This window comes from Pleurodeles waltl, chromosome 12 (assembly GCF_031143425.1).
Source record: "Pleurodeles waltl isolate 20211129_DDA chromosome 12, aPleWal1.hap1.20221129, whole genome shotgun sequence".
Taxonomy (NCBI): Eukaryota; Metazoa; Chordata; class Amphibia; order Caudata; family Salamandridae; genus Pleurodeles; species Pleurodeles waltl.
In genome coordinates this window covers 107,980,194-108,002,390 of record NC_090451.1, presented here as the reverse complement: position 1 = coordinate 108,002,390, position 22,197 = coordinate 107,980,194, and positions in this window count along the sequence as shown.

Here is a 22,197-nt window from a genome sequence, read left to right as displayed (position 1 = left end):
AATTCATTAGCTGAAATATAAAGAGTAAAAAATAGCTATCAAGAAAACCTTTGTATTTCCAAAATCGGCACAAGATAAGGTGTTGAGAAGCAGTGGTTATTTGCACATCTCTGAATTCCGGGGTGCCCATACTAGCATGTGAATTACAGGGCATTTCTCAAATAGACGTCTTTTTTACACACTGTCTTACATTTGGAAGGAAAAAATGTAGAGAAAGACAAGGGGCAATAACACTTGTTTTGCTATTCTATTTTCCCCCAAGTCTCCCGATAAAAATGATACCTCACTTGTGTGGGTAGGCCTAGCGCCCGCGACAGGATATGCCCCAAAACACAACGTGGACACATCACAGAAAACAGAGCTGTTTTTAGCAAAGTGACTACCTGTAGATTTTGGCCTGTAGCTCAGCCGCCACCTAGGGAAACCTACCAAACCTGTGCATTTCTGAAAACTAGAGACCTAGGGGAATCCAAGATGGGGTGGCTTGTGTGGCTCGGACCAGGTTCTGTTACCCAGAATTCTTTGCAAACCTCAAAATTTGGCTAAAAAAACACATGTTCCTCATATTTCTGTGGCAGAAAGTTCTGGAATCTGAGAGGAGCCACAAATTTCCTTCCACCCAGCGTTCCCCTACGTCTCCCGATAAAAACGATACCTCACTTGTGTGGGTAGGCCTAGCGCCGGCGACAGAAAACGCCCCAAAGCGCAACGTGGACACATCCAAATTTGTGAAGGAAAACAGAGGTGTTTTTTGCAAAGTGCCTACCTGCAGATTTTGGCCTGTAGCTCAGCCGCCACCTAGGGAAACCTACCAAACCTGTGCATTTCTGAAAACTAGAGACCTAGGGGAATCCAAGATGGGGTGACGTGTGTGGCTCGGACCAGGTTCTGTTACCCAGAATCCTTTGCAAACCTCAAAATGAAGCTAAAAAAACACATGTTCCTCACATTTCTGTGGCAGAAAGTTCTGGAATCTGAGAGGAGCCACAAATTTCCTTCCACCCAGCGTTCCCCCACGTCTCCCGATAAAAATGATACCTCACTTGTGTGGGTAGGCCTAGCGCCCGTGACAGGAAATGCCCCAAAGCGCAACGTGGACACAGCCAAATTGGTGAAGGAAAACTGAGGTGTTTTTTGCAAAGTGCCTACCTGTAGATTTTGGCCTGTAGCTCAGCCGCCACATAGGGAAACCTACCAAACCTGTGCATTTCTGAAAACTAGAGACCTAGGGGAATCCAAGATGGGGTGACTTGTGTGGCTCGGACCAGGTTCTGTTACCCAGAATCCGTTGCAAACCTCAGAATTTGGCTAAAAAAACACATGTTCCTCATATTTCTGTGGCAGATAGTTCTGGAATCTGAGAGGAGCCACAAATTTCCTTCCACCCAGCGTTTCCCCATATCTCCCGATACAAATGATACCTCACTTGTGTGGGTAGGCCTAGCGCCCGCGAAAGGATATGCCCCAAAACACAACGTGGACACATCACAGAAAACAGAGCTGTTTTTAGCAAAGTGACTACCTGTAGATTTTGGCCTGTAGCTCAGCCGCCACCCAGGGAAACCTACCAAACCTGTGCATTTCTGAAAACTAGAGACCGAGGGGAATCCAAGATGGGGTGGCTTGTGTGGCTCGGACCAGGTTCTGTTACCCAGAATCCTTTGCAAACCTCAAAATTTGGCTAAAAAAACACATGTTCCTCATTTCTGTGGCAGAAAGTTCTGGAATCTGAGAGGAGCCACAAATTTCCTTCCACCCAGCGTTCCCCCACGTCTCCCGATAAAAATGATACCTCACTTGTGTGGGTAGGCCTAGCGCCGGCGACAGAAAACGGCCCAAAGCGCAACGTGGACACATCCAAATTTGTGAAGGAAAACAGAGGTGTTTTTAGCAAAGTGACTACCTGTAGATTTTGGCCTGTAGCTCAGCCGCCACCCAGGGAAACCTACCAAACCTGTGCATTTCTGAAAACTAGAGACCGAGGGGAATCCAAGATGGGGTGGCTTGTGTGGCTCGGACCAGGTTCTGTTACCCAGAATCCTTTGCAAACCTCAAAATTTGGCTAAAAAAACACATGTTCCTCATTTCTGTGGCAGAAAGTTCTGGAATCTGAGAGGAGCCACAAATTTCCTTCCACCCAGCGTTCCCCCACGTCTCCCGATAAAAATGATACCTCACTTGTGTGGGTAGGCCTAGCGCCGGCGACAGAAAACGGCCCAAAGCGCAACGTGGACACATCCAAATTTGTGAAGGAAAACAGAGGTGTTTTTTGCAAAGTGCCTACCTTCAGATTTTGGCCTGTAGCTCAGCCGCTACCTAGGGAAACCTACCAAACCTGTGCATTTCTGAAAACTAGAGACCTAGGGGAATCCAAGATGGGGTGACTTGTGTGGCTCGGACCAGGTTCTGTTACCCAGAATCCTTTGCAAACCTCAAAATGAAGCTAAAAAAACACATGTTCCTCACATTTCTGTGGCAGAAAGTTCTGGAATCTGAGAGGAGCCACGAATTTCCTTCCACCCAGCGTTCCCCCACGTCTCCTGATAAAAATGATACCTCACTTGTGTGGGTAGGCCTAGCGCCCGTGACAGGAAATGCCCCAAAGCGCAACGTGGACACAGCCAAATTGGTGAAGGAAAACAGAGGTGTTTTTTGCAAAGTGCCTACCTGTAGATTTTGGCCTGTAGCTCAGCCGCTACCTAGGGAAACCTACCAAACCTGTGCATTTCTGAAAACTAGAGACCTAGGGGAATCCAAGATAGGGTGACTTGTGTGGCTCGGACCAGGTTCTGTTACCCAGAATCCTTTGCAAACCTCAAAATTTGGCTAAAAAAACACATGTTCCTCACAAATCTGTGGCAGAAAGTTCTGGAATCTGAGAGGAGCCACAAATTTCCTTCCACCCAGCGTTCCCCCATGTCTCCCGATAAAAATGATACCTCACTTGTGTGGGTAGGCCTAGCGCCCGCGACAGGATATGCCCCAAAACACAACGTGGACTCATCACAGAAAACAGAGCTGTTTTTAGCAAAGTGACTACCTGTAGATTTTGGCCTGTAGCTCAGCCGCCACCTAGGGAAATCTACCAAACCTGTGCCTTTCTGAAAACTAGAGACCTAGGGGAATCCAAGATGGGGTGGCTTGTGTGGCTCGGACCAGGTTCTGTTACCCAGAATCCTTTGCAAACCTCAAAATTTGGCTAAAAAAACACATGTTCCTCATATTTCTGTGGCAGAAAGTTCTGGAATCTGAGAGGAGCCACAAATTTCCTTCAACCCAGCGTTCCCCCACGTCTCCCGATAAAAATGATACCTCACTTGTGTGGGTAGGCCTAGCGCCCGTGACAGGAAATGCCCCAAAGCGCAACGTGGACACAGCCAAATTGGTGAAGGAAAACAGAGGTGTTTTTTCCAAAGTGCCTACCTGTAGATTTTGGCCTGTAGCTCAGCCGCCACATAGGGAAGCCTACCAAACCTGTGCATTTCTGAAAACTAGAGACCTAGGGGAATCCAAGATGGGGTGACTTGTGTGGCTCGGACCAGGTTCTGTTACCCAGAATCATTTGCAAACCTCAAAATTTGGCTAAAAAAACACATGTTCCTCACATTTCTGTGGCAGAAAGTTCTGGAATCTGAGAGGAGCCACGAATTTCCTTCCACCCAGCGTTCCCCAAAGTCTCCCGATAAAAATGATAGCTCACTTGTGTGGGTAGGCCTAGCGCCCGTAACAGAAAATGCCCCAAAGCGCAACGTGGACACATCCAAATTTGTGAAGGAAAACAGAGGTGTTTTTTGCAAAGTGCCTACCTGTAGATTTTGGCCTGTAGCTCAGCCACCACATAGGGAAACCTACCAAACCTGTGCATTTCTGAAAACTAGAGACCTAGGGGAATCCAGGATGGGGTGGCTTGTGTGGATCGGACCAGGTTCTGTTACCCAGAATCCTTTGCAAACCTCAAAATTTGGCTAAAAAAACACATGTTCCTCATATTTCTGTAGCAGAAAGTTCTGGAATCTGAGAGGAGCCACCAATTTCCTTCCACCCAGCGTTCCCCCACGTCTCTCGATAAAAATGATACCTCACTTGTGTGGGTAGGCCTAGCGCCGGCGACAGAAAACGCCCCAAAGCGCAACGTGGACACATCCAAATTTGTGAAGGAAAACAGAGGTGTTTTTTGCAAAGTGCCTACCTGCAGATTTTGGCCTGTAGCTCAGCCACCACCTAGGGAAACCTACCAAACCTGTGCATTTCTGAAAACTAGAGACCTAGGGGAATCCACGATGGGGTGACTTGTGTGGCTCGGACCAGGTTCTGTTACCCAGAATCCTTTGCAAACCTCAAAATTTGGCTAAAAAAACACATGTTCCTCACATTTCTGTGGCAGAAAGTTCTGGAATCTGAGAGGAGCCACAAATTTCCTGCCACCCAGCGTTCCCCCACGTCTCCCGATAAAAATGATACCTCACTTGTGTGGGTAGGCCTAGCGCCCGTGACAGAAAATGCCCCAAAGCGCAACGTGGACACAGCCAAATTGGTGAAGGAAAACAGAGGTGTTTTTTGCAAAGTGCCTACCTGTAGATTTTGGCCTGTAGCTCAGCCGCCACATAGGGAAACCTACCAAACCTGTGCATTTCTGAAAACTAGAGACCTAGGGGAATCCAAGATAGGGTGACTTGTGTGGCTCGGACCAGGTTCTGTTACCCAGAATCCTTTGCAAACCTCAAAATTTGGCTAAAAAAACACATGTTCCTCACATTTCTGTGGCAGAAAGTTCTGGAATCTGAGAGGAGCCACGAATTTCCTTCCACCCAGCGTTCCCCCAAGTCTCCCGATAAAAATGATAGCTCACTTGTGTGGGTAGGCCTAGCGCCCGTGACAGAAAATGCCCCAAAGCGCAACGTGGACACATCCAAATTTGTGAAGGAAAACAGAGGTGTTTTTTGCAAAGTGCCTACCTGTAGATTTTGGCCTGTAGCTCAGCCGCCACATAAGGAAACCTACCAAACCTGTGCATTTCTGAAAACTAGAAACCTAGGGGAATCCAAGATGGGGTGGCTTGTGTGGCTCGGACCAGGTTCTGTTACCCAGAATCCTTTGCAAACCTCAAAATTTGGCTAAAAAAACACATGTTCCTCACATTTCTGTGGCAGAAAGTTCTGGAATCTGAGAGGAGCCACAAATTTCCTTCTACCCAGCGTTCCCCCACGTCTCCCGATAAAAATGATACCTCACTTGTGTGGGTAGGCCTAGCGCCCGTGACAGGAAATGCCCCAAAGCGCAACGTGGACACAGCCAAATTGGTGAAGGAAAACAGAGGTGTTTTTTCCAAAGTGCCTACCTGTAGATTTTGGCCTGTAGCTCAGCCGCCACCTAGGGAAACCTACCAAACCTGTGCATTTCTGAAAACTAGACACCTAGGGGAATCCAAGATGGGGTGACTTGTGTGGCTCGGACCAGGTTCTGTTACCCAGAATCCTTTGCAAACCTCAAAATGTGGCTAAAAAAACACATGTTCCTCACATTTCTGTGGCAGAAAGTTCAGGAATCTGAGAGGAGCCACAAATTTCCTTCCACCCAGCGTTCCCCTACGTCTCCCGATAAAAATGATACCTCACTTGTGTGGGTAGGCCTAGCGCCCGTGACAGGAAATGCCCCAAAGCGCAACGTGGACACAGCCAAATTGGTGAAGGAAAACAGAGGTGTTTTTTGCAAAGTGCCTACCTGTAGATTTTGGCCTGTAGCTCAGCCGCCACATAGGGAAACCTACCAAACCTGTGCATTTCTGAAAACTAGAGACCTAGGGGAATCAAAGATGGGGTGACTTGTGTGGCTCGGACCAGGTTCTGTTACCCAGAATCCTTTGCAAACCTCAAAATTTGGCTAAAAAAACACATGTTCCTCACATTTCTGTGGCAGAAAGTTCTGGAATCTGAGAGGAGCCACAAATTTCCTTCCACCCAGCGTTCCCCCACGTCTCCCAATAAAAATGATACCTCACTTGTGTGGGTAGGCCTAGCGCCCGTGACAGGAAATGCCCCAAAGCGCAACGTGGACACAGCCAAATTGGTGAAGGAAAACAGAGGTGTTTTTTGCAAAGTGCCTACCTGTAGATTTTGGCCTGTAGCTCAGCCGCCACCTAGGGAAACCTACCAAACCTGTTCATTTCTGAAAACTAGAGACCTAGGGGAATCCAAGATGGGGTGGCTTGTGTGGCTCGGACCAGGTTCTGTTACCCAGAATCCTTTGCAAACCTCAAAATTTGGCTAAAAAAACACATGTTCCTCACATTTCTGTGGCAGAAAGTTCTGGAATCTGAGAGGAGCCACAAATTTCCTTCTACCCAGCGTTCCCCCACGTCTCCCGATAAAAATGATACCTCACTTGTGTGGGTAGGCCTAGCGCCCGTGACAGGAAATGCCCCAAATCGCAACGTGGACACAGCCAAATTGGTGAAGGAAAACAGAGGTGTTTTTTCCAAAGTGCCTACCTGTAGATTTTGGCCTGTAGCTCAGCCGCCACCTAGGAAAACCTACCAAACCTGTGCATTTCTGAAAACTAGACACCTAGGGGAATCCAAGATGGGGTGACTTGTGTGGCTCGGACCAGGTTCTGTTACCCAGAATCCTTTGCAAACCTCAAAATGTGGCTAAAAAAACACATGTTCCTCACATTTCTGTGGCAGAAAGTTCTGGAATCTGAGAGGAGCCACAAATTTCCTTCCACCCAGCGTTTCCCCACGTCTCCCGATAAAAATGATACCTCACTTGTGTGGGTAGGCCTAGCGCCCGTGACAGGAAATGCCCCAAAGCGCAACGTGGACACAGCCAAATTGGTGAAGGAAAACAGAGGTGTTTTTTGCAAAGTGCCTACCTGTAGATTTTGGCCTGTAGCTCAGCCGCCACCTAGGGAAACCTACCAAACCTGTGCATTTCTGAAAACTAGAGACCTAGGGGAATCCATGATGGGGTGACTTGTGTGGCTCGGACCAGGTTCTGTTACCCAGAATCCTTTGCAAACCTCAAAATTTGGTTTAAAAAAACACATGTTCCTCACATTTCTGTGGCAGAAAGTTCCGGAATCTGAGAGGAGCCACGAATTTCCTTCCACCCAGCGTTCCCCCACGTCTCCCGATAAAAATGATACCTCACTTGTGTGGGTAGGCCTAGCGCCCGTGACAGGAAATGCCCCAAAGCGCAACGTGGACACAGCCAAATTGGTGAAGGAAAACAGAGGTGTTTTTTGCAAAGTGCCTACCTGTAGATTTTGGCCTGTAGCTCAGCCGCCACCTAGGGAAACCTACCAAACCTGTGCATTTCTGAAAACTAGAGACCTAGGGGAATCCAAGATGGGGTGACTTGTGTGGCTCGGACCAGGTTCTGTTACCCAGAATCCTTTGCAAACCTCAAAATGTGGCTAAAAAAACACATGTTCCTCACATTTCGGTGGCAGAAAGTTCTGGAATCTGAGAGGAGCCACAAATTTCCTTCCACCCAGCGTTCCCCCACGTCTCCCGATAAAAATGATACCTCACTTGTGTGGGTAGACCTAGCGCCCGCGACAGGAAACGCCCCAAAGCGCAACGTGGACACATCCAAATTTGTGAAGGAAAACAGAGGTGTTTTTTGCAAAGTGCCTACCTGTAGATTTTGGCCTGTAGCTCAGCCGCCACCTAGGGAAACCTACCAAACCTGTGCATTTCTGAAAACTAGAGACTTAGGGGAATCCACGATGGGGTGACTTGTGTGGCTCGGACCAGGTTCTGTTACCCAGAATCCTTTGCAAACCTCAAAATTTGGCTAAAAAAACACATGTTCCTCATATTTCTGTGGCAGAAAGTTCTGGAATCTGAGAGGAGCCACGAATTTCCTTCCACAAAGCGTTCCCCCACGTCTCCCGATAAAAATGATACCTCACTTGTGTGGGTAGGCCTAGCGCCCGTGACAGGAAATGCCCCAAAGCGCAACGTGGACACAGCCAAATTGGTGAAGGAAAACAGAGGTGTTTTTTGCAAAGTGCCTACCTGTAGATTTTGGCCTGTAGCTCAGCCGCCACCTAGGGAAACCTACCAAACCTGTGCATTTCTGAAAACTAGAGACCTAGCGGAATCCAAGATGGGGTGACTTGTGTGGCTCGGACCAGGTTCTGTTACCCAGAATCCTTTGCAAACCTCAAAATGTGGCTAAAAAAACACATGTTCCTCACATTTCGGTGGCAGAAAGTTCTGGAATCTGAGAGGAGCCACAAATTTCCTTCCACCCAGCGTTCCCCCACGTCTCCCGATAAAAATGATACCTCACTTGTGTGGGTAAGCCTAGCGCCCGTGACAGGAAACGCCCCAAAGCGCAACGTGGACACATCCAAATTTGTGAAGGAAAACAGAGGTGTTTTTTGCAAAGTGCCTACCTGTAGATTTTGGCCTGTAGCTCAGCCGCCACCTAGGGAAACCTACCAAACCTGTGCATTTCTGAAAACTAGAGACCTAGGGGAATCCAAGATGGGGTGACTTGTGTGGCTCGGACCAGGTTCTGTTACCCAGAATCCTTTGCAAACCTCAAAATTTGGCTAAAAAAACACATGTTCCTCACATTTCTGTGGCAGAAAGTTCTGGAATCTGAGAGGAGCCACAAATTTCCTTCCACCCAGCGTTCCCCCACGTCTCCCGAGAAAAATCATACCTCACTTGTGTGGGTAGGCCTAGCGCCCGCGACAGGAAACGCCCCAAAGCGCAACGTGGACACATCCAAATTTGTGAAGGAAAACAGAGGTGTTTTTTGCAAAGTGCCTACCTGTAGATTTTGGCCTGTAGCTCAGCCGCCACCTAAGGAAACCTACCAAACCTGTGCATTTCTGAAAACTAGAGACCTAGGGGAATCCAAGATGGGGTGACTTGTGTGGCTCGGACCAGGTTCTGTTACCCAGAATCCTTTGCAAACCTCAAAATTTGGCTAAAAAAACACATGTTCCTCACATTTCTGTGGCAGAAAGTTCTGGAATCTGAGAGGAGCCACAAATTTCCTTCTACCCAGCGTTCCCCCACGTCTCCCGATAAAAATGATACCTCACTTGTGTGGGTAGGCCTAGCGCCCGTGACAGGAAATGCCCCAAAGCGCAACGTGGACACAGCCAAATTGGTGAAGGAAAACAGAGGTGTTTTTTACAAAGTGCCTACCTGTAGATTTTGGCCTGTAGCTCAGCCGCCACCTAGGGAAACCTACCAAACCTGTGCATTTCTGAAAACTAGACACCTAGGGGAATCCAAGATGGGGTGACTTGTGTGGCTCGGACCAGGTTCTGTTACCCAGAATCCTTTGCAAACCTCAAAATGTGGCTAAAAAAACACATGTTCCTCACATTTCTGTGGCAGAAAGTTCTGGAATCTGAGAGGAGCCACAAATTTCCTTCCACCCAGCGTTCCCCCACATCTCCCGATAAAAATGATACCTCACTTGTGTGGGTAGGCCTAGCGCCCGTGACAGGAAATGCCCCAAAGCGCAACGTGGACACAGCCAAATTGGTGAAGGAAAACAGAGGTGTTTTTTGCAAAGTGCCTACCTGTAGATTTTGGCCTGTAGCTCAGCCGCCACATAGGGAAACCTACCAAACCTGTGCATTTCTGAAAACTAGAGACCTAGGGGAATCCAAGATGGGGTGACTTGTGTGGCTCGGACCAGGTTCTGTTACCCAGAATCCTTTGCAAACCTCAAAATTTGGCTAAAAAAACACATGTTCCTCACATTTCTGTGGCAGAAAGTTCTGGAATCTGAGAGGAGCCACAAATTTCCTTCCACCCAGCGTTCCCCCACGTCTCCCAATAAAAATGATACCTCACTTGTGTGGGTAGGCCTAGCGCCCGTGACAGGAAATGCCCCAAAGCGCAACGTGGACACAGCCAAATTGGTGAAGGAAAACAGAGGTGTTTTTTGCAAAGTGCCTACCTGTAGATTTTGGCCTGTAGCTCAGCCGCCACCTAGGGAAACCTACCAAACCTGTGCATTTCTGAAAACTAGAGACCTAGGGGAATCCAAGATGGGGTGACTTGTATGGCTCGGACCAGGTTCTGTTACCCAGAATCCTTTGCAAACCTCAAAATTTGGCTAAAAAAACACATGTTCCTCACATTTCTGTGGCAGAAAGTTCTGGAATCTGAGAGGAGCCACGAATTTCCTTCCACCCAGCGTTCCCCCAAGTCTCCCGATAAAAATGATACCTCACTTGTGTGGGTAGGCCTAGCGCCCGTGACAGAAAATGCCCCAAAGCGCAACGTGGACACATCCAAATTTGTGAAGGAAATCAGAGGTGTTTTTTGCAAAGTGCCTACCTGTAGATTTTGGCCTGTAGCTCAGCCGCCACCTAGGGAAACCTACCAAACCTGTTCATTTCTGAAAACTAGAGACCTAGGGGAATCCAAGATGGGGTGGCTTGTGTGGCTCGGACCAGGTTCTGTTACCCAGAATCCTTTGCAAACCTCAAAATTTGGCTAAAAAAACACATGTTCCTCACATTTCTGTGGCAGAAAGTTCTGGAATCTGAGAGGAGCCACAAATTTCCTTCTACCCAGCGTTCCCCCACGTCTCCCGATAAAAATGATACCTCACTTGTGTGGGTAGGCCTAGCGCCCGTGACAGGAAATGCCCCAAAGCGCAACGTGGACACAGCCAAATTGGTGAAGGAAAACAGAGGTGTTTTTTGCAAAGTGCCTACCTGTAGATTTTGGCCTGTAGCTCAGCCGCCACATAGGGAAACCTACCAAACCTGTGCATTTCTGAAACCTAGAGACCTAGGGGAATCCAAGATGGGGTGACTTGTGTGGCTGGGACCAGGTTCTGTTACCCAGAATCCTTTGCAAACCTCAAAATTTGGCTAAAAAAACACATGTTCCTCACATTTCTGTGGCAGAAAGTTCTGGAATCTGAGAGGAGCCACGAATTTCCTTCCACCCAGCGTTCCCCCACGTCTCCCGATAAAAATGATACCACACTTGTGTGGGTAAGCCTAGCGCCCGTGACAGGAAACGCCCCAAAGCGCAACGTGGACACATCCAAATTTGTGAAGGAAAACAGAGGTGTTTTTTGCAAAGTGCCTACCTGTAGATTTTGGCCTGTAGCTCAGCCGCCACCTAGGGAAACCTACCAAACCTGTGCATTTCTGAAAACTAGAGACCTAGGGGAATCCAAGATGGGGTGACTTGTGTGGCTCGGACCAGGTTCTGTTACCCAGAATCCTTTGCAAACCTCAAAATTTGGCTAAAAAAACACATGTTCCTCACATTTCTGTGGCAGAAAGTTCTGGAATCTGAGAGGAGCCACAAATTTCCTTCCACCCAGCGTTCCCCCACGTCTCCCGAGAAAAATCATACCTCACTTGTGTGGGTAGGCCTAGCGCCCGCGACAGGAAACGCCCCAAAGCGCAACGTGGACACATCCAAATTTGTGAAGGAAAACAGAGGTGTTTTTTGCAAAGTGCCTACCTGTAGATTTTGGCCTGTAGCTCAGCCGCCACCTAAGGAAACCTACCAAACCTGTGCATTTCTGAAAACTAGAGACCTAGGGGAATCCAAGATGGGGTGACTTGTGTGGCTCGGACCAGGTTCTGTTACCCAGAATCCTTTGCAAACCTCAAAATTTGGCTAAAAAAACACATGTTCCTCACATTTCTGTGGCAGAAAGTTCTGGAATCTGAGAGGAGCCACAAATTTCCTTCTACCCAGCGTTCCCCCACGTCTCCCGATAAAAATGATACCTCACTTGTGTGGGTAGGCCTAGCGCCCGTGACAGGAAATGCCCCAAAGCGCAACGTGGACACAGCCAAATTGGTGAAGGAAAACAGAGGTGTTTTTTACAAAGTGCCTACCTGTAGATTTTGGCCTGTAGCTCAGCCGCCACCTAGGGAAACCTACCAAACCTGTGCATTTCTGAAAACTAGACACCTAGGGGAATCCAAGATGGGGTGACTTGTGTGGCTCGGACCAGGTTCTGTTACCCAGAATCCTTTGCAAACCTCAAAATGTGGCTAAAAAAACACATGTTCCTCACATTTCTGTGGCAGAAAGTTCTGGAATCTGAGAGGAGCCACAAATTTCCTTCCACCCAGCGTTCCCCCACATCTCCCGATAAAAATGATACCTCACTTGTGTGGGTAGGCCTAGCGCCCGTGACAGGAAATGCCCCAAAGCGCAACGTGGACACAGCCAAATTGGTGAAGGAAAACAGAGGTGTTTTTTGCAAAGTGCCTACCTGTAGATTTTGGCCTGTAGCTCAGCCGCCACATAGGGAAACCTACCAAACCTGTGCATTTCTGAAAACTAGAGACCTAGGGGAATCCAAGATGGGGTGACTTGTGTGGCTCGGACCAGGTTCTGTTACCCAGAATCCTTTGCAAACCTCAAAATTTGGCTAAAAAAACACATGTTCCTCACATTTCTGTGGCAGAAAGTTCTGGAATCTGAGAGGAGCCACAAATTTCCTTCCACCCAGCGTTCCCCCACGTCTCCCAATAAAAATGATACCTCACTTGTGTGGGTAGGCCTAGCGCCCGTGACAGGAAATGCCCCAAAGCGCAACGTGGACACAGCCAAATTGGTGAAGGAAAACAGAGGTGTTTTTTGCAAAGTGCCTACCTGTAGATTTTGGCCTGTAGCTCAGCCGCCACCTAGGGAAACCTACCAAACCTGTGCATTTCTGAAAACTAGAGACCTAGGGGAATCCAAGATGGGGTGACTTGTATGGCTCGGACCAGGTTCTGTTACCCAGAATCCTTTGCAAACCTCAAAATTTGGCTAAAAAAACACATGTTCCTCACATTTCTGTGGCAGAAAGTTCTGGAATCTGAGAGGAGCCACGAATTTCCTTCCACCCAGCGTTCCCCCAAGTCTCCCGATAAAAATGATACCTCACTTGTGTGGGTAGGCCTAGCGCCCGTGACAGAAAATGCCCCAAAGCGCAACGTGGACACATCCAAATTTGTGAAGGAAATCAGAGGTGTTTTTTGCAAAGTGCCTACCTGTAGATTTTGGCCTGTAGCTCAGCCGCCACCTAGGGAAACCTACCAAACCTGTTCATTTCTGAAAACTAGAGACCTAGGGGAATCCAAGATGGGGTGGCTTGTGTGGCTCGGACCAGGTTCTGTTACCCAGAATCCTTTGCAAACCTCAAAATTTGGCTAAAAAAACACATGTTCCTCACATTTCTGTGGCAGAAAGTTCTGGAATCTGAGAGGAGCCACAAATTTCCTTCTACCCAGCGTTCCCCCACGTCTCCCGATAAAAATGATACCTCACTTGTGTGGGTAGGCCTAGCGCCCGTGACAGGAAATGCCCCAAAGCGCAACGTGGACACAGCCAAATTGGTGAAGGAAAACAGAGGTGTTTTTTGCAAAGTGCCTACCTGTAGATTTTGGCCTGTAGCTCAGCCGCCACATAGGGAAACCTACCAAACCTGTGCATTTCTGAAACCTAGAGACCTAGGGGAATCCAAGATGGGGTGACTTGTGTGGCTGGGACCAGGTTCTGTTACCCAGAATCCTTTGCAAACCTCAAAATTTGGCTAAAAAAACACATGTTCCTCACATTTCTGTGGCAGAAAGTTCTGGAATCTGAGAGGAGCCACGAATTTCCTTCCACCCAGCGTTCCCCCACGTCTCCCGATAAAAATGATACCACACTTGTGTGGGTAGGCCTAGCGCCCGTGACAGAAAATGCCCCAAAGCGCAACGTGGACACATCCAAATTTGTGAAGGAAATCAGAGGTGTTTTTTGCAAAGTGCCTACCTGTAGATTTTGGCCTGTAGCTCAGCCGCCACCTAGGGAAACCTACCAAACCTGTGCATTTCTGAAAACTAGAGACCTAGGGGAATCCAAGATGGGGTGACTTGTATGGCTCGGACCAGGTTCTGTTACCCAGAATCCTTTGCAAACCTCAAAATTTGGCTAAAAAAACACATGTTCCTCACATTTCTGTGGCAGAAAGTTCTGGAATCTGAGAGGAGCCACGAATTTCCTTCCACCCAGCGTTCCCCCACGTCTCCCGATAAAAATGATACCTCACTTGTGTGGGTAGGCCTAGCGCCCGTGACAGAAAATGCCCCAAAGCGCAACGTGGACACATCCAAATTTGTGAAGGAAATCAGAGGTGTTTTTTGCAAAGTGCCTACCTGTAGATTTTGGCCTGTAGCTCAGCCGCCACCTAGGGAAACCTACCAAACCTGTTCATTTCTGAAAACTAGAGACCTAGGGGAATCCAAGATGGGGTGGCTTGTGTGGCTCGGACCAGGTTCTGTTACCCAGAATCCTTTGCAAACCTCAAAATTTGGCTAAAAAAACACATGTTCCTCACATTTCTGTGGCAGAAAGTTCTGGAATCTGAGAGGAGCCACAAATTTCCTTCTACCCAGCGTTCCCCCACGTCTCCCGATAAAAATGATACCTCACTTGTGTGGGTAGGCCTAGCGCCCGTGACAGGAAATGCCCCAAAGCGCAACGTGGACACAGCCAAATTGGTGAAGGAAAACAGAGGTGTTTTTTCCAAAGTGCCTACCTGTAGATTTTGGCCTGTAGCTCAGCCGCCACCTAGGGAAACCTACCAAACCTGTGCATTTCTGAAAACTAGACACCTAGGGGAATCCAAGATGGGGTGACTTGTGTGGCTCGGACCAGGTTCTGTTACCCAGAATCCTTTGCAAACCTCAAAATGTGGCTAAAAAAACACATGTTCCTCACATTTCTGTGGCAGAAAGTTCTGGAATCTGAGAGAAGCCACAAATTTCCTTCCACCCAGCGTTCCCCCACGTCTCCCGATAAAAATGATACCTCACTTGTGTAGGTAGGCCTAGCGCCCGTGACAGGAAATGCCCCAAAGCGCAACGTGGACACAGCCAAATTGGTGAAGGAAAACAGAGGTGTTTTTTGCAAAGTGCCTACCTGTAGATTTTGGCCTGTAGCTCAGCCGCCACATAGGGAAACCTACCAAACCTGTGCATTTCTGAAACCTAGAGACCTAGGGGAATCCAAGATGGGGTGACTTGTGTGGCTGGGACCAGGTTCTGTTACCCAGAATCCTTTGCAAACCTCAAAATTTGGCTAAAAAAACACATGTTCCTCACATTTCTGTGGCAGAAAGTTCTGGAATCTGAGAGGAGCCACGAATTTCCTTCCACCCAGCGTTCCCCCACGTCTCCCGATAAAAATGATACCACACTTGTGTGGGTAGGCCTAGCGCCCGTGACAGGAAATGCCCCAAAGCGCAACGTGGACACAGCCAAATTGGTGAAGGAAAACAGAGGTGTTTTTTGCAAAGTGCCTACCTGTAGATTTTGGCCTGTAGCTCAGCCGCCACCTAGGGAAACCTACCAAACCTGTGCATTTCTGAAAACTAGAGACCTAGGGGAATCCAAGATGGGGTGACTTGTGTGGCTCGGACCAGGTTCTGTTACCCAGAATCCTTTGCAAAACTCAAAATGTGGCTAAAAAAACACATGTTCCTCACATTTCGGTGGCAGAAAGTTCTGGAATCTGAGAGGAGCCACAAATTTCCTTCCACCCAGCGTTCCCCCACGTCTCCCGATAAAAATAATACCTCACTTGTGTGTGTAGGCCTAGCGCCCGCGACAGGAAACGCCCCAAAGCGCAACGTGGACACATCCAAATTTGTGAAGGAAAACAGAGGTGTTTTTTGCAAAGTGCCTACCTGTAGATTTTGGCCTGTAGCTCAGCCGCCACCTAGGGAAACCTACCAAACCTGTGCATTTCTGAAAACTAGAGACCTAGGGGAATCCAAGATGGGGTGACTTGTGTGGCTCGGACCAGGTTCTGTTACCCAGAATCCTTTGCAAACCTCAAAATTTGGCTAAAAAAACACATGTTCCTCACATTTCTGTGGCAGAAAGTTCTGGAATCTGAGAGGAGCCACGAATTTCCTTCCACCCAGCGTTCCCCCACGTCTCCCGATAAAAATGATACCTCACTTGTGTGGGTAGGCCTAGCGCCCGTGACAGGAAATGCCCCAAAGCGCAACGTGGACACAGCGAAATTGGTGAAGGAATACAGAGGTGTTTTTTGCAAAGTGCCTACCTGTAGATTTTGGCCTGTAGCTCAGCCGCCACCTAGGGAAACCTACCAAACCTGTGCATTTCTGAAAACTAGAGACCTAGGGGAATCCAAGATGTGGTGACTTGTGGGGCTCGGACCAGGTTCTGTTACCCAGAATCCTTTGCAAACCTCAAAATGTGGCTAAAAAAACACATGTTCCTCACATTTCGGTGGCAGAAAGTTCTGGAATCTGAGAGGAGCCACAAATTTCCTTCCACCCAGCGTTCCCCCAAGTCTCCCGATAAAAATGATACCTCACTTGTGTGGGTAAGCCTTGCGCCCGTGACAGGAAACGCCCCAAAGCGCAACGTGGACACATCCAAATTTGTGAAGGAAAACAGAGGTGTTTTTTGCAAAGTGCCTACCTGTAGATTTTGGCCTGTAGCTCAGCCGCCACCTAGGGAAACCTACCGAACCTGTGCATTTCTGAAAACTAGAGACCTAGGGGAATCCAAGATGGGGTGACTTGTGTGGCTCGGACCAGGTTCTGTTACAGAGAATCCTTTGCAAACCTCAAAATTTGGCTAAAAAAACACATGTTCCTCACATTTCTGTGGCAGAAAGTTCTGGAATCTGAGAGGAGCCACAAATTTCCTTCCACCCAGCGTTCCCCCACGTCTCCCGAGAAAAATCATACCTCACTTGTGTGGGTAGGCCTAGCGCCCGCGACAGGAAACGCCCCAAAGCGCAACATGGACACATCCAAATTTGTGAAGGAAAACAGAGGTGTTTTTTGCAAAGTGCCTACCTGTAGATTTTGGCCTGTAGCTCAGCCGCCACCTAGGGAAACCTACCGAACCTGTGCATTTCTGAAAACTAGAGACCTAGGGGAATCCAAGATGGGGTGACTTGTGTGGCTCGGACCAGGTTCTGTTACCCAGAATCCTTTGCAAACCTCAAAATTTGGCTAAAAAAACACATGTTCCTCACATTTCTGTGGCAGAAAGTTCTGGAATCTGAGAGGAGCCACGAATTTCCTTCCACCCAGCGTTCCCCCACGTCTCCCGATAAAAATGATACCTCACTTGTGTGGGTAGGCCTAGCGCCCGTGACAGGAAATGCCCCAAAGCGCAACGTGGACATAGCCAAATTGGTGAAGGAAAACAGAGGTGTTTTTTGCAAAGTGGCTACCTGTAGATTTTGGCCTGTAGCTCAGCCGCCACCTAGGGAAACCTACCAAACCTGTGCATTTCTGAAAACTAGAGACCTAGGGGAATCAAAGATGGGGTGACTTGTGTGGCTGGGACCAGGTTCTGTTACCCAGAATCCTTTGCAAACCTCAAAATTTGGCTACAAAAACACATGTTCCTCACATTTCTGTGGCAGAAAGTTCTTGAATCTGAGAGGAGCCACAAATTTCCTTCCACCCAGCGTTCCCCTACGTCTCCCGATAAAAATGATACCTCACTTGTGTGGGTAGGCCTAGCGCCCGCGACAGGAGACACCCCAAAACGCAACGTGGACATATCACATTTTTTCATTAAAAACAGTGCCTACCTGTAGATTTTGGCCTCTAGCTCAGCCGGCACCTAGGGAAACCTTCCAAACCTGTGCATTTTTGAAAACTAGAGACCTAGGGGAATCCAAGATGGGGTGACTTGCGGGCTCTGACCAGGTTCTGTTACCCAGAATCCTTTGCAAACCTCAAATTCTGTCTAAAAAAACGCATTTTCCACACATTTCGGTGACAGAAAGTTCTGGAATCTGAGTGGAGCCACAAATTTCCTTCCACCCAGCGTTCCCCCAAGTCTCCCGATAAAAATGATACCTCACTTGTGTGGGTGGGCCAGGTGCCTGCAACAGAATAAGGCCCAAAACTTGTAGAGATAGAGGGGATAGCACAGCAAGTTTATAAGGACATATTCTTTTATACATCTTTAGACTGACTCTGCTTTGGGGACCCACATAAGTGAGGTGTCATTTTACTTGGGAGGCTGAGGGGAACACTGGGGAGTAGGAATTTTGTGCTGGAGTGGTGATCCTACGAAGAAAAGTAAGGAAAATATGCTTTTTTAGGCACATTTTGAGGTTTACAGAGGAGTGTGGGTAAGAAAATGTTGGGGGATCCACGCAAGCCACACCTCCCTGGACTCCTTTGGGTGTCTAGTTTTAAAAAATGTCTGGGTTTGGTAGGTTTCCTGTTAGAAATGGGGTTTCTGGTTGGCTATGGTATGCACCTCAGCCAGGCAGAACTTACCCACTCTAGTCAGGGCAAGGGAGTTACACGTCCAAGATAACCCCTGCTCACCCCCTTGGTAGCTTGGCACGAGCAGTCAGGCTTAACCCGGAGGCAATGCGTAAAGCGTTTGCACAACACACACATACATGTGACGCAATATCCCCACCACAAAGGAAACACAACACCAGATTATATGAAAATACACTGTATTGTACACAACGTAATTATTAGACCAACATCACATAACAGTACTATCCTGCTACCTTAGCAGTTGTCAGAACGTTACACATTAGTTACTCTGCAAACTAGCAGTAGTCACACATAACACACAGGTTACTCAGTATTCTGCAACATAAGCAGTAGTCAGGAAACACGTAATTACATTAGAACACTTGTCATAAGGATATCATAAAACGCCCATAGTAGGAACATTAGAAAACCTATGGCAAGTGAGGGAAACATATTAGCAAGTCATGCCCATAAAAGGAACATGTGCACACATATGTAAAATCATCATAGTACAGGCAGGTAATATAACACAATGAATAAAGTCTGTAAAAAGAACTTTAGAGTATCGGTATATTGGTCCCTTTAGAAAGTACCTGTTTTGATGAAGAGGCACTTCCAGTGCCTAAAACGAATAAATGGGGCCCCCGGCGCTCTTCTGCGCAAAACGGGGGCCTCCTTGATCATGGCAGTCCGAGAGGGGCGGCACGCACCCTCTCTGACTTCTTGACGGGCCCCTTCTGGGACCCGTGATCACTGTGGCCCCCCCTGGACCTCCACCGGCCCTCCTGAGGGGGGCCCAGGTCGCCCAATAAGTTTAAAGGGTGGAGGGGGCGATCGCGCCCCTAGGGCAGTGACCGGGGAGAAGGGAACTCCCGTTCCTCCCCGTGTCCTGCGTGCCAGGGGGCAGCCGCCCTTGTCCGCGGTGCGGCTGCCCCAAAAGGAAGTATCAGAGGCAGGGACCTCCGTTGAGGTCCCTCGCCGGCTTCCTGCGGCAGCTGCACCCGGTCTGGTGCACGGACCGCTCCCCTGCCGTCCCTCGTCCACGAGGGAGGCAGTTTTGGAAGCTGGTGCCGGCGTGTGCCCCGGGGGCGCTCCGTAGAGCGCGCGTCCCCCGGGAGCACGACAGGAGCGGCCCTGCTCCTCTTTGTAACTCCGGCAAGTGCCCCGGGGGCACAATGAGCAGCGCGGTCCTTGCGACCGTTCTCGATGCGGCGCCCGGGCCGCGGCGGTGATTCTGCACCACACAAAAGTGCTGGAGAGGACGCAAAGGTCCTCCCCTAAGCCCGGGTTGCGGCGGTGATTTTCTTTTAACAGAGATGCCGACCAGGAAGCACAAGGGCATAATTTAAAGCCCGGGCTGCGGCAGTGATTTCCTTTAAGAAAAGAAAAGCGCTTTCAAAGCGCTATGGCACATCAACAGCCCAGCAATTTGAAGAAATGCCTGGATCCTGGATACAGCGTTCTGCGCCAAGGTTTAAAAAGAGCGTTGCAGGGGTCAGGGGCCACAGCACCCTGCCCCTGGGAACAACCAAACAAGAAAGAGCACAGGGCTGGTGGGCCCAGCTACAGGCCAGCACAAGGGGTGCAGATGGTGGCAGTTCCTCTTAGTGACCAGGCAGGTCACAGGTCAGCACAGCAGCAGCAGTCCATGGCGGTTTCCTGGTGAGTCCATTCATCAGCGTTCTGTGTCCAGTTTCAAGTTCCAAGAATGTTCAAATTGTGGGGAAAATTCCCCTGTACTTATAGTCAGTTCTTACAGTGTTTTACAGTGGTAGGGAGAGGAGGTTCCAGCCAGTTACAACTGGTTCTGGGAGTGCCCCCTCTCTCCTTTCAGCACAGGCTCCAAACATCAGTGGGGGGTTAACGACCCTATTGTGTGAGGCCAGGGCACAGCCTTTACAAATGTAGGTGTGCCCCGCCTCTCCCTTCTCTCAGCCCAGGAAGACTATTCAGTATGTAGATGCACCTCAGTGACACCTCCACCCTCCCTGTGTACAGGCTGTCTGAAAAGTATGCACAAAGCCCCAACTGTCACTCTGCCCAGACGTGGATTGGAGTCAAGCTGCAAAACACCAGAATCATAAGCACAGATAAATGCGCACTTTCTAGAAGTGGCATTTCTGTGATAGTAATAAAAAATACACCCACACCAGTAAGCAGTATTTATTATCACCATCACAACCATACCAAACACGCCTACGCTAGCCCTCATAAATCAGACAATACCCCTACACATAAGGCAGGGCATTTCTAATGCAATCCTATGAGAAGGCAGCACTCACAGCAGTGAGACACCAAGTTAGGCTGCTTGTCACTACCAGGACAGGCCATGCAATATGGCACATGTCCTGCCTTTCTACATACATGGCACCCTGCCCACAGGGCGTACTTTAGGGGTGACTTACATGTAGTAAAAGGGGAGTTCTGGGCCTGGCAAGTAAATTTAGATGCCAGGTCCCTGTGGCAGAAAACTGCGCACACAGGCCCTGCGCTAGCAGGCCTGAGACAGGTTTGAAAGTCTACTTCAGTGGGTGGCGCAAGCAGCGCTGCAGGCCCACTAGTAGTATTTAATTTACAGGCCCTGGGTATAGAGATACCACTGTACAAGGGACTTATAGGTAAATTAAATATGCCAATCAGGTATAAGCCAATCATACCAACTTTAGATGGGAGAGCACCTGCACTTTAACACTGGTCAGCAGTGATAAAGTGCTCAGAGTCCTAGAGCCAACAGCGAAAGGTCAGAAAAACCAGGAGGAAGGAGGCAAAAAGACTAGGGATGACCATGCGTATGGCCAAAAGTCCAACATTTCCCTAGATGATGGCCGCACACAGGACCAAAAACATAGGTGCCCTCTCCCCCCCAAACACAGGTAGTTTTGTAATATATCGTTTTGATGTGCCCACATACGTCTGTGATGTGCCAAACACTAAAAACTTTAAAAAAAGAAACACACTTAGGTTATGTGAAAAAGACCCCTCACCCACCAACCAAGTTGGTGGCATGCTTCATCATCGGGGTCCCACCTGAGGCACCTAGCGTGTCACAGGTGTGCTGCGACGCCTGATTACAGCGGAGCAGGTTTCGTCAATTTTACCACACATACTGGTTGGATTTGGCACGAGGGTGAGTGATGGTTCAGTGGATCAAATTTTACTAACAAGAGCTTTCACAAAAATGAAATGCACTGTTAGTAACTGTGAGAAGGTAGCCTCTTTCTAGCCTTGTTACCCCCACTTTTGGCCTGTTTGTGAGTGTATTTCAGGGTGTTTGTCACTGTTTTCACTGTCTCACTGGGATCCTGATAGCCAGGCCTCGGTGCTCATAGTGAAAACACAATGTTTTCAGTATGGTTGTTATGTGTCACTGGGATCCTGCTGGTCAGGACCCCAGTGCTCATAGGTTTGTGGCCTATATGTATGTGTCACTGGGACCCTGTCACACAGGGCCCCAGTGCTCATAGGTGTGCATGTGTATGTTCCCTGTGTGGTGCCTAACTGTCTCACTGAGGCTCTGCTAACCAGAACCTCAGTGGTTATGCTCTCTCATTACTTTCAAATTGTCACTGACAGACTAGTGACCATTTTTACCAATTTACATTGGCTTACTGGAACACCCTTATAATTCCCTAGTATATGGTACTGAGGTACCCAGGGTATTGGGGTTCCAGGAGATCCCTATGGGCTGCAGCATTTCTTTTGCCACCCATAGGGAGCTCTGACAATTCTTACACAGGCCTGCCACTGCAGCCTGAGTGAAATAACGTCCACGTTATTTCACAGCCATTTTACACTGCACTTAAGTAACTTATAAGTCACCTATATGTCTAACCTTTACCTGGTAAAGGTTAGGTGCAAAGTTACTTAGTGTGAGGGCACCCTGGCACTAGCCAAGGTGCCCCCACATTGTTCAGAGCCAATTCACTGA